Below are 10,843 nucleotides of genomic sequence, written 5' to 3'. Positions count from 1 at the left end.
GGAAAATAAAGGGGGGGGGGTGCCCGGGCGGGCGCCCCGGCCTCCCCGCCTGGGCGGGAGGGGCTCGGGGTCCTTGGCCCCGCGGACGGACCCCCCTCCCGGAGGAGGGGGAGGCCGGCCTGTGGGGAACCCGCCGGGGGGCGCGCCCCGGCGAGAGGGCGCGCCTGGTACAGGTCACCGAGTCCGGAACCTTGTCTGAGACGGGGTGGCGGGACGCCCGGAGGCCCCCGCCGCGGACGAGACGCGCCCGGGCAACCGGCGCTCCCGTTAATGATCCTTCCGCAGGTTCACCTACGGAAACCTTGTTACGACTTTTACTTCCTCTAGATAGTCAAGTTCGATCGTCTTCTCGGCGCTCCGCCAGGGCCCGCGAGGAGCCCCGGCGGGGCCGATCCGAGGACCTCACTAAACCATCCAATCGGTAGTAGCGACGGGCGGTGTGTACAAAGGGCAGGGACTTAATCAACGCGAGCTTATGACCCGCGCTTACTGGGAATTCCTCGTTGATGGGAAACAGTTGCAATCCCCAGTCCCGATCACGAGCGGGGTTCAGCGGGTTACCCGCGCCTCTCGGCGCAGGGTAGACACACGCTGATCCGCCCATTGTGGCGCGCGTGCAGCCCCGGACATCTAAGGGCATCACAGACCTGTTATTGCTCCATCTCGCGTGGCTGAGAGCCACTTGTCCCTCTAAGAAGTTGGACGCCGACCGCGCGGGGCCGCGTAACTATTTAGCATGCCGGAGTCTCGTTCGTTATCGGAATTAACCAGACAAATCGCTCCACCAACTAAGAACGGCCATGCACCACCACCCACAGAATCGAGAAAGAGCTATCGATCTGTCAATCCTTTCCGTGTCCGGGCCGGGTGAGGTTTCCCGTGTTGAGTCAAATTAAGCCGCAGGCTCCACTCCTGGTGGTGCCCTTCCGTCAATTCCTTTAAGTTTCAGCTTTGCAACCATACTCCCCCCGGAACCCAAAGACTCGTGGTTTCCCGCACGCTGCCCGGCGGGTCATGGGAATAACGCCGCCGGATCGCGGGTCGGCATCGTTTACGGTCGGAACTACGACGGTATCTGATCGTCTTCGAACCTCCGACTTTCGTTCTTGATTAATGAAAACATTCTTGGCAAATGCTTTCGCTCTCGTCCGTCTTGCGCCGGTCCAAGAATTTCACCTCTAGCGGCGCAATACGAATGCCCCCGGCCGTCCCTCTCAATCATGGCCCCGGGTTCCGGAAACCCACAAAATAGAACCGGAGTCCTATTCCATTATTCCTAGCTGAGATATTCAGGCGGGCTGCGGCCTGCTTTGAACACTCTAATTTTTTCAAAGTAAACGCTCCGGGCCCCGGACCGGACACCCAGTTAAGGGCATCCGGGGGGCGCCGGGAGGCAGGGGTACGGGACGTGCGGTGGCTCGCCTCGCGGCGGACCGCAAGCTCGCTCCCGAGATCCAACTACGAGCTTTTTAACTGCAGCAACTTTAATATACGCTATTGGAGCTGGAATTACCGCGGCTGCTGGCACCAGACTTGCCCTCCAATGGGTCCTCGCCCATGGGTTTAGGATACGCTCATTCCAATTACAGGGCCTCGAAAGAGACCTGTATTGTTATTTTTCGTCACTACCTCCCCGAGTCGGGAGTGGGTAATTTGCGCGCCTGCTGCCTTCCTTGGATGTGGTAGCCGTTTCTCAGGCTCCCTCTCCGGAATCGAACCCTGATTCCCCGTCACCCGTGGTCACCATGGTAGGCGCCTAAAGTACCATCGAAAGTTGATAGGGCAGACATTCGAATGAGTCGTCGCCGCCGCGGGGGCGCGCGATCGGCTCGAGGTTATCCTGAGTCACCAAAGCGGCCGGGGCGCGCCCGGAGACGCGTCCCGGATGGGTTTTGGGTCTGATAAATGCACGCGTCCCCGGCCCTCGCGGGCCGGGTCGGCGCTCGTTTGCATGTATTAGCTCTGGAATTGCCACAGTTATCCAAGTACGGGTGGAGCGATCAAAGGAACCATAACTGATTTAATGAGCCATTCGCAGTTTCACTGTACCGGCCGTGTGCACTTAGACCTGCATGGCTTAATCTTTGAGACAAGCATATGTTACTGGCAGGATCAACCAGGTAGTGTAGCCGTAGGAGAGCCTCGCTCTGACCCGGGGTTCACGCGGCGCGGGTCCCGGTTTCCACCCCCCGGGGGGAGCGGGACCGGGGCCACTCTCGTGTGGCTCTCCCCTCTCGTAGGCTGAGGGGCGGCCGGGTGGGCCGTAACCGAGGAAAGGTGCGTTTCGCGGGGCCGGGTGGCCGCGACGGGCCGGGGGCGTCTCCGCCCTCGGTCGCCGAGGCCCTCGCCGGCCGCCGGTGGCGGACCTTCGCGTCTGACGGACCGTCTGAGTCTCCCGCGGAAAGGGTCGGGCGGGCTCCGGAGAGCCCCCCTGGAGGCGAGAGCGCCGGGTCGGGGAGGAACCGACCGCCCATGGCGGCCGACGCGCTAACGTCGGCCGGGCGGAGGCCTGCCCCAGGCGCAGTTCGATTTCCAGAATCTCAGGGCCATGACACACAAAGCGTATCCGGGCGTCACCCCGTAACGGGTCATTAAGGCTGAGACGTGGGCGGCCCTGTCCCGCCCGGGGTTTCGTTTAGCGGCCGACGCCGGTTCGTTTTGCGGCCGAACGACGCCGGTTCGTTTAGCGGCCGAACGAAGCCGGCTCGTTTAACGGCCGAGGCCAGCCGGGTTCGTCCCTTCCTTGGATGATTTGCCATTCGTAATAAGAATCGTCACTACCTCAGTGCAGAGGGACTTTTTCGAGGCATTTGTGTCCGCTCGAGAGGCCTCTCGCTGGGCTCGAGAGGTCATGGGATCCGGTAGCCTATCACCTTGGAGAATCAGCGAGGTGCTCTTCCCTATATACCCGATGGCACCTGTTCGGGCCACCGTCCCCTGCTGGACGGGGCCCGGCTCTGTACCGCCCCAGACAGAGCGCCTTCGTCGGTCACGAAGGCAGGGTCGTGGACCCTGGAAGCGCACGAGCCACCCGACTCGGCTTCCATAGCGGCTGGCGGCCCTGGCCCGCCCGAGACGAAGCGCCTTCGTCGGTCAGACAGATAGGGTCGAGGACCCTGGAAGTGCGAGAGCCACCCGACTCGACTTCCACGGCGGCCCGGAGGCCGGGCCCGTCCCCGTCCGTGCCCGGGGACGGGGCACCTTCGTCGGTCAAACGCGTTGGGTCTTGGACCCTGGAAGTGCACGAGCCACCCAACTCGACTTCCATAGCGGTCGGCGGCCCCGTACCGCCCCAGACAGAGCACCTTCGTCGGTCACGAAGAGAGGGTCTTGGACCCTGGAAGTACACGAGCAACCCAACTCGACTTCCATAGCGGTCGGCGGCCCCGTACCGCCCCAGACAGAGCACCTTCGTCGGTCACGAAGAGAGGGTCTTGGACCCTGGAAGTTCACGAGCAACCCAACTCGACTTCCATAGCGGTCGGCGGCCCTGTCCCGCCCCAGACGATGCACCTTCGTCTGTCACACAGATAGGGTCTTGGACCCTGGAAGCCGTCCCCCTCGACTTCCGTAACGGTCGGCGGCCCTGTCCCGCCGCAGACGGGTCACCACTCCGTCTGTCTGTAGGGTCTTGGACCCTGGAAGCCGCCCCACTCGACTTCCATCGCGGTCGGCGGCCCTGGCCCGCCGCAGACGGGTCGCCACTCCGTCTGTCTGTAGGGTCTTGGACCCTGGAAGCCGCCCCACTCGACTTCCATCGCGGTCGGCGGCCCTGGCCCGCCGCAGACGGGTCGCCACTCCGTCCGTCTATAGGGTCTTGGACCCTGGAAGCCGCCACACTCGACTTCCATCGCGGTCGGCGGCCCTGTCCCGCCGCAGACGGTGTGCCACTCCGTCTGTCACACAGATACATAAGGGTGTCTCGGAACCCCGGACGCCGACCGAGACGAAACGCGTGGGGTCGGTGCGCCCGAGAGGGTAGGGTGCCCCGGGGCCGGCCGCTCGCCCGACCGGCTTCCGGGACTCCTTGACCGCTCGGGAGACCTATCCACGCGCCCGCCCGACCGGCGGCCGGGGGCCCTCGACCGCCACACGCGTACCGACGACCGGGGGGTTTCCGTTTTACGGCCGACGCCGAGATCCTTCGACGGTTCCAACAGGGGTTGTTACGCTTTTGTGTTCGCCCGTGTCTGAGCATATATGGTCGGGTCGAACCTTTGAGGCCGTAGCCTGGAGATCCAGGGCGGATCTTTTCTCACAACACGTGTGTCTTTGAGGCCGTAGCCTAGATCCAGAGACTTTAGGATCTTTTTAGCAGTTTTAAGGCCGTAGCCTTGATCCAGGGCGGATCTTTTGAGCAGTTTTAAGGCCGTAGCCTTGATCCAGGGCGGATCTTTTCACAGGTTTTAAGCCGAAGCGCCTTGATCCAGGGACTTTTGGATCTTTTTTTGCCGTTTTTAGGCCGTAGCCTTGATCCAGGGCGGATCGTTTTGCGGCCGTAGCCGAGTTCCATCACCCAAGGTAGCTTTAGTTTTTAGGCATTAGCCTTGATGATCCAGGGCGGATCGTTTTGCGGCCGTAGCCGAGTTCCATCACCCAAGGTAGCTTTAGTTTTTAGGCATTAGCCTTGATGATCCAGGGCGGATCGTTTTTTCCCATCTTTCGGGTATGAGCTCTTTAATTGTGAGCCTTCGGCCGACACTCGCCCGGGGCGCTGCCTCACATCAGACGCCCTTCGTCCGTTCCAACCGTTCCAGTTCTTTTAACGGTTTTTCGTTCATCGCACACCGACGCGCACAGACCTTTCTTGGGATCTGTCGCAGGGAGGGAGGACGCTGGAGGTCCACTTCGAGGCACCCATCCCTATATACCCGATGGCACCTGTTCAAACGACCGCCCCTTGAGAGAAGGGGCCCTTCCCGTGGCTCGTCCGGGAGGAGGCGCCCGCGTCGGAAGGCGCCGTAAGGTCGGAGACCCTGGAAGTGCACGAGTCACCCGCTTTTACCTCCAGGCCCTCTGTCGTACTTCTCGTGTCCGCTCACGAGACCTCTTTTCGGCTTTATGGAAGTGCACGAGTCACCCGCTTTTGCCTTTTCTGGAAGTGCACGAGTCACCCGCTTTTGCTTCCAGGCCCTCTGTCGTACTTCTCGTGTCCGCTCACGAGACCTCTCTTCGGCCTGGGGGTGCGCCACGTACACCCCCGCGTCCGCATTCGAGTCACCTCTTCGGGCTCATGAGGTAGGGTCGGTGACCCTGGAAGTCAGAGACTTCCAGGCCTTCTGTCGTACACCCTCGCGTCCGCTCACGAGACCTCTCTTCGGCCTGGGGGTGCGCCACGTACACCCTCCCGCGTCCGCTTTCGAGTCACCACTCTGGGCTACGGAGGTAGGGACGTGTGCCCTGGAGGAACCTGACTTCCAGGAGGGAGGGCCGCCCTGTCAGGCCCGCTTTCGAGTCACCCATCTGGGCTAAGGAGGTAGGGACGTGTGCCCTGGAGGAACCAGACTTCCAGGAGGGAGGGCCGCCCTGTCAGGCCCGCTTTCGAGTCACCCATCTGGGCTAAGGAGGTAGGGACGTGTGCCCTGGAGGAACCAGACTTCCAGGAGGGAGGGCCGCCCTGTCAGGCCCGATTTCGAGTCACCCATCTGGGCTAAGGAGGTAGGGACGTGTGCCCTGGAGGAACCAGACTTCCAGGAGGGAGGGCCGCCCTGTCAGGCCCGCTTTCGAGTCACCCATCTGGGCTAAGGAGGTAGGGACGTGTGCCCTGGAGGAACCAGACTTCCAGGAGGGAGGGCCGCCCTGTCAGGCCCGCTTTCGAGTCACCCATCTGGGCTAAGGAGGTAGGGACGTGTGCCCTGGAGGAACCAGACTTCCAGGAGGGAGGGCCGCCCTGTCAGGCCCGATTTCGAGTCACCCATCTGGGCTAAGGAGGTAGGGACGTGTGCCCTGGAGGAACCGGACTTCCAGGAGGGAGGGCCGCCCTGTCAGGCCCGATTTCGAGTCACCCATCTGGGCTAAGGAGGTAGGGACGTGTGCCCTGGAGGAACCGGACTTCCAGGAGGGAGGGCCGCCCTGTCAGGCCCGCCTCGGAGTCACCTCTCTGGGCTAAGGAGGTAGGGACGTGTGCCCTGGAGGAACCAGACTTCCAGGAGGGAGGGCCGCCCTGTCAGGCCCGCCTCGGAGTCACCCATCTGGGCTAAGGAGGTAGGGACGTGTGCCCTGGAGGAACCAGACTTCCAGGAGGGAGGGCCGCCCTGTCAGGCCCGCTTTCGAGTCACCCATCTGGGCTAAGGAGGTAGGGACGTGTGCCCTGGAGGAACCAGACTTCCAGGAGGGAGGGCCGCCCTGTCAGGCCCGATTTCGAGTCACCCATCTGGGCTAAGGAGGTAGGGACGTGTGCCCTGGAGGAACCAGACTTCCAGGAGGGAGGGCCGCCCTGTCAGGCCCGATTTCGAGTCACCCATCTGGGCTAAGGAGGTAGGGACGTGTGCCCTGGAGGAACCAGACTTCCAGGAGGGAGGGCCGCCCTGTCAGGCCCGCTTTCGAGTCACCCATCTGGGCTAAGGAGGTAGGGACGTGTGCCCTGGAGGAACCAGACTTCCAGGAGGGAGGGCCGCCCTGTCAGGCCCGCCTCGGAGTCACCTCTCTGGGCTAAGGAGGTAGGGACGCGTGCCCTGGAGGAACCAGACTTCCAGGAGGGAGGGCCGCCCTGTCAGGCCCGCCTCGGAGTCACCCATCTGGGCTAAGGAGGTAGGGACGTGTGCCCTGGAGGAACCAGACTTCCAGGAGGGAGGGCCGCCCTGTCAGGCCCGCTTTCGAGTCACCCATCTGGGCTAAGGAGGTAGGGACGTGTGCCCTGGAGGAACCAGACTTCCAGGAGGGAGGGCCGCCCTGTCAGGCCCGCCTCGGAGTCACCCATCTGGGCTACGGAGGCAGGGACGCGTGCCCTGGAGGAACCAGACTTCCAGGAGGGAGGGCCGCCCTGTCAGGCCCGCTTTCGAGTCACCCATCTGGGCTACGGAGGTAGGGACGTGTGCCCTGGAGGAACCAGACTTCCAGGAGGGAGGGCCGCCCTGTCAGGCCCGCTTTCGAGTCACCCATCTGGGCTACGGAGGTAGGGACGTGTGCCCTGGAGGAAACGGACTTCCAGGAGGGAGGGCCGCCCTGTCAGGCCCGCCTCGGAGTCACCTCTCTGGGCTAAGGAGGCAGGGACGTGTGCCCTGGAGGAACCAGACTTCCAGGAGGGAGGGCCGCCCTGTCAGGCCCGCTTTCGAGTCACCCGTCTGGGCTACGGAGGTAGGGACGTGTGCCCTGGAGGAACCGGACTTCCAGGAGGGAGGGCCGCCCTGTCAGGCCCGCCTCGGAGTCACCTCTCTGGGCTAAGGAGGCAGAGACGTGTGCCCTGGAGGAACCGGACTTCCAGGAGGGAGGGCCGCCCTGTCAGGCCCGCCTCGGAGTCACCTCTCTGGGCTAAGGAGGCAGGGACGTGTGCCCTGGAGGAACCGGACTTCCAGGAGGGAGGGCCGCCCTGTCAGGCCCGCCTCGGAGTCACCTCTCTGGGCTAAGGAGGCAGAGACGTGTGCCCTGGAGGAACCGGACTTCCAGGAGGGAGGGCCGCCCTGTCAGGCCCGCCTCGGAGTCACCTCTCTGGGCTAAGGAGGCAGGGACGTGTGCCCTGGAGGAACCAGACTTCCAGGAGGGAGGGCCGCCCTGTCAGGCCCGCTTTCGAGTCACCCATCTGGGCTACGGAGGTAGGGACGTGTGCCCTGGAGGAACCGGACTTCCAGGAGGGAGGGCCGCCCTGTCAGGCCCGCCTCGGAGTCACCTCTCTGGGCTAAGGAGGCAGGGACGTGTGCCCTGGAGGAACCGGACTTCCAGGAGGGAGGGCCGCCCTGTCAGGCCCGCCTCGGAGTCACCCATCTGGGCTACGGAGGTAGGGACGCGTGCCCTGGAGGAACCATACTTCCAGGAGGGAGGGCCGCCCTGTCAGGCCCGCCTCGGAGGCCTCCCCTCGGGCAGGGGAGGCAGGGTCGGGGACCCTGGAGGAACCGGACTTCCAGGAGGGAGGGCCGCCCTGTCAGGCCCGCCTCGGAGGCCTCCCCTCGGGCAGGGGAGGCAGGGTCGGGGACCCTGGAGGTGCCGGACCTCCAGGGGGACGGAGGCCGAACCCGTGGCCGGGGAGGGTGAGCCTTGCCGGGCTAGGCTCGCGCGGGTTCGAAGGCCTGGTTCGAGAGGACCCCTTCCCCTATATACCCGATGGCACCTGTTCACACTACTGCCCTTTCGAGAGGGGACCCCGACCGGTCCGCGGCCGGGACGGCGCACCTCGGTCGGCCTCGGCGAGTGGGTCGGGGTGCCTGGAGGTGCGCGAGCGGCCCGCCTGGAAGTGCGCGAGCCACCCGACTCTGGCGGCCGGCGCCCCCGGGCCCGTGCCCGCGGCCGACTCGTCTGACCCGGCATCGTCAAGGTCACCAATACCACGGAGCGTCTACGACGCCCCGTTTCCGAGATATCGGCCAATGAACTGCCGGGCGCCGTATCTCGGCCGGGGAAGGTCCTACGGACTCGGGGCCGGGCTCGTCGGAAAGGTCTCGCCCGGGGCTTTCCGACGAGACCGGCCGCGGGTCCGTGCGACCCCGGGGGCCCGAGATACTTCCGGTCGAAAATTCGAATTTCGTTACCGCGCTGCTCCGGCGCCCCGGGTCCGGGGCCTTCGCCCTTCGGGTGGGTGGCTCCTCCGCGGGGGGCCTTTCGAACGAGCCCACCCGCGCGTCGCTAGCCCTTTCCGGGGCCGAGATACGGCCTACCCCCGCGGGATTTTCCCACGGCCGTTTCTCGGGCGCCTCGGGTCCGGGGCCTTCGCCCTTCGGGTCGGTCGCTATGCCGGAGGGGAGCTTTCGAACGAGCCCTCCCTCGAGTCTCTGGCCCTTTCCCGGGCCGAGATACGGGCGGGTGGTCGCGGAATTTTCGCTCGTCCGGGGCTCCGGCGCCCCTAGCGTCCGCCTCGGAGGTCGCCCGGACGCGCGGCCGGTCTCGTTCGAAAGGTCCGTCCCGGGGCTTTCCGACGAGCCCGGCCTCGGGTCCGTGCGACCCCGCCCGCCGGAGATACGTCCGGTCGAAGCTCGCGGAAATTCCCGCGGCCGTATCTCGGGCGCCTCGGGTCCGGGGCCTTCGCCCTTTGGGTCGGTCGCTCCGCCGGAGGGGGCCTTTCGAACGAGCCTACCCGCGAGCCTCTAGCCCCTTCCCCGGCCGAGATACGGCGGTCTATGCCCGGATTTTCCCACGGCCGTTTCTCGGGCGCCTCGGGTCCGGGGCCTTCGCCCTTCGGGTCGGTCGCTATGCCGGAGGGGAGCTTTCGAACGAGCCTACCCGCGAGCCTCTAGCCCTTTCCCCGGCCGAGATACGGCGGTCCCTCCCCGGATTTTCCCACGGCCGCAGCACGGGCGCCTTTGCTCGGATCGACTCGCCCTTTGGGTCGGTTGCTCTACCGGAGCGGCCCTATCCAACGAGCCAACCCTCGTCTCTCTAACCCTTTCCCCGGCCGAGATACGGCGGTCCCTCCCCGGATTTTCCCACGGCCGCAGCACGGGCGCCTTTGCTCGGATCGACTCGCCCTTTGGGTCGGTTGCTCTACCGGAGCGGCCCTATCCAACGAGCCAACCCTCGTCTCTCTAACCCTAAGCCCGGCCGAGATACGGCGGTCCCTCCCCGGATTTTCCCACGGCCGCAGCACGGGCGCCTTTGCTCGGATCGACTCGCCCTTTGGGTCGGTTGCTCTACCGGAGCGGCCCTATCCAACGAGCCAACCCTCGTCTCTCTAACCCTAAGCCCGGCCGAGATACGGCGGTCCCTCCCCGGATTTTCCCACGGCCGCAGCACGGGCGCCTTTGCTCGGATCGACTCGCCCTTTGGGTCGGTTGCTCTACCGGAGCGGCCCTATCCAACGAGCCAACCCTCGTCTCTCTAACCCTAAGCCCGGCCGAGATACGGCGGTCCCTCCCCGGATTTTCCCACGGCCGCAGCACGGGCGCCTTTGCTCGGATCGACTCGCCCTTTGGGTCGGTTGCCCTACCGGAGCGGCCCTATCCAACGAGCCAACCCTCGTCTCTCTAACCCTAAGCCCGGCCGAGATACGGCGGTCCCTCCGCGGATTTTCCCACGGCCGCAGCACGGGCGCCTTTGCTCGGATCGACTCGCCCTTTGGGTCGGTTGCTCTACCGGAGCGGCCCTATCCAACGAGCCAACCCGCTTCTCTCTAACCCTAAGCCCGGCCGAGATACGGCGGTCCCTCCGCGGATTTTCCCACGGCCGCAGCTCGGGCGCCTTTGCTCGGATCGACTCGCCCTTCGGGTCGGTTGCTCTACCGGAGCGGCCCTATCCAACGAGCCAACCCGCTTCTCTCTAACCCTAAGCCCGGCCGAGATACGGCGGTCCCTCCCCGGATTTTCCAACGGCCGCAGCTCGGGCGCCTTTGCTCGGATCGACTCGCCCTTTGGGTCTGTTGCTCCACCCGAGCGGACCTTTCCAACGAGCCAACCCTCGTCTCTCTAACCCTAAGCCCGGCCGAGATACGGGGTACCACCGCCTGACCTTTAAACGGCCGTAACTCGGGCGCCTTTGCTCGGATCGACTCGCCCTTTGGGTCGGTTGCTCCACCCGAGGGGACCTTTCGAACGAGCCTACCCGCTTCTCCCTAACCCCAAGCCCGGCCGAGATACGGCGGTCCCTCCGCGGATTTTCCCACGGCCGCAGCTCGGACGCCTTTGCTCGGATCGACTCGCCCTTTGGGTCGGTTGCTCTACCGGAGCGGCCCTTTCCAACGAGCCAACCCTCGTCTCTCTAA

General features: G+C 65.0%; 1 non-coding gene across 1 annotated transcript; it reads right to left on the bottom strand.

The window, feature by feature from the left end:
* Nucleotides 1-268: 268 nt before the first annotated feature.
* On the bottom strand, nucleotides 269-2,123 carry LOC141281849 (18S ribosomal RNA). Its single transcript, XR_012336214.1, has one exon. It is a non-coding gene; the product is annotated as an 18S ribosomal RNA (ribosomal RNA).
* Between the last annotated feature and the right edge of the window lie 8,720 nt (nucleotides 2,124-10,843).

Source organism: Paramisgurnus dabryanus, unplaced genomic scaffold (genome assembly GCF_030506205.2).
Source record: "Paramisgurnus dabryanus unplaced genomic scaffold, PD_genome_1.1 h2tg000358l_1_25843__unclustered, whole genome shotgun sequence".
NCBI lineage: Eukaryota > Metazoa > Chordata > Actinopteri > Cypriniformes > Cobitidae > Paramisgurnus > Paramisgurnus dabryanus.
The sequence above is the reverse complement of the archived record's forward strand: the minus strand, read 5'-3'. Positions and strand labels throughout refer to the sequence as shown.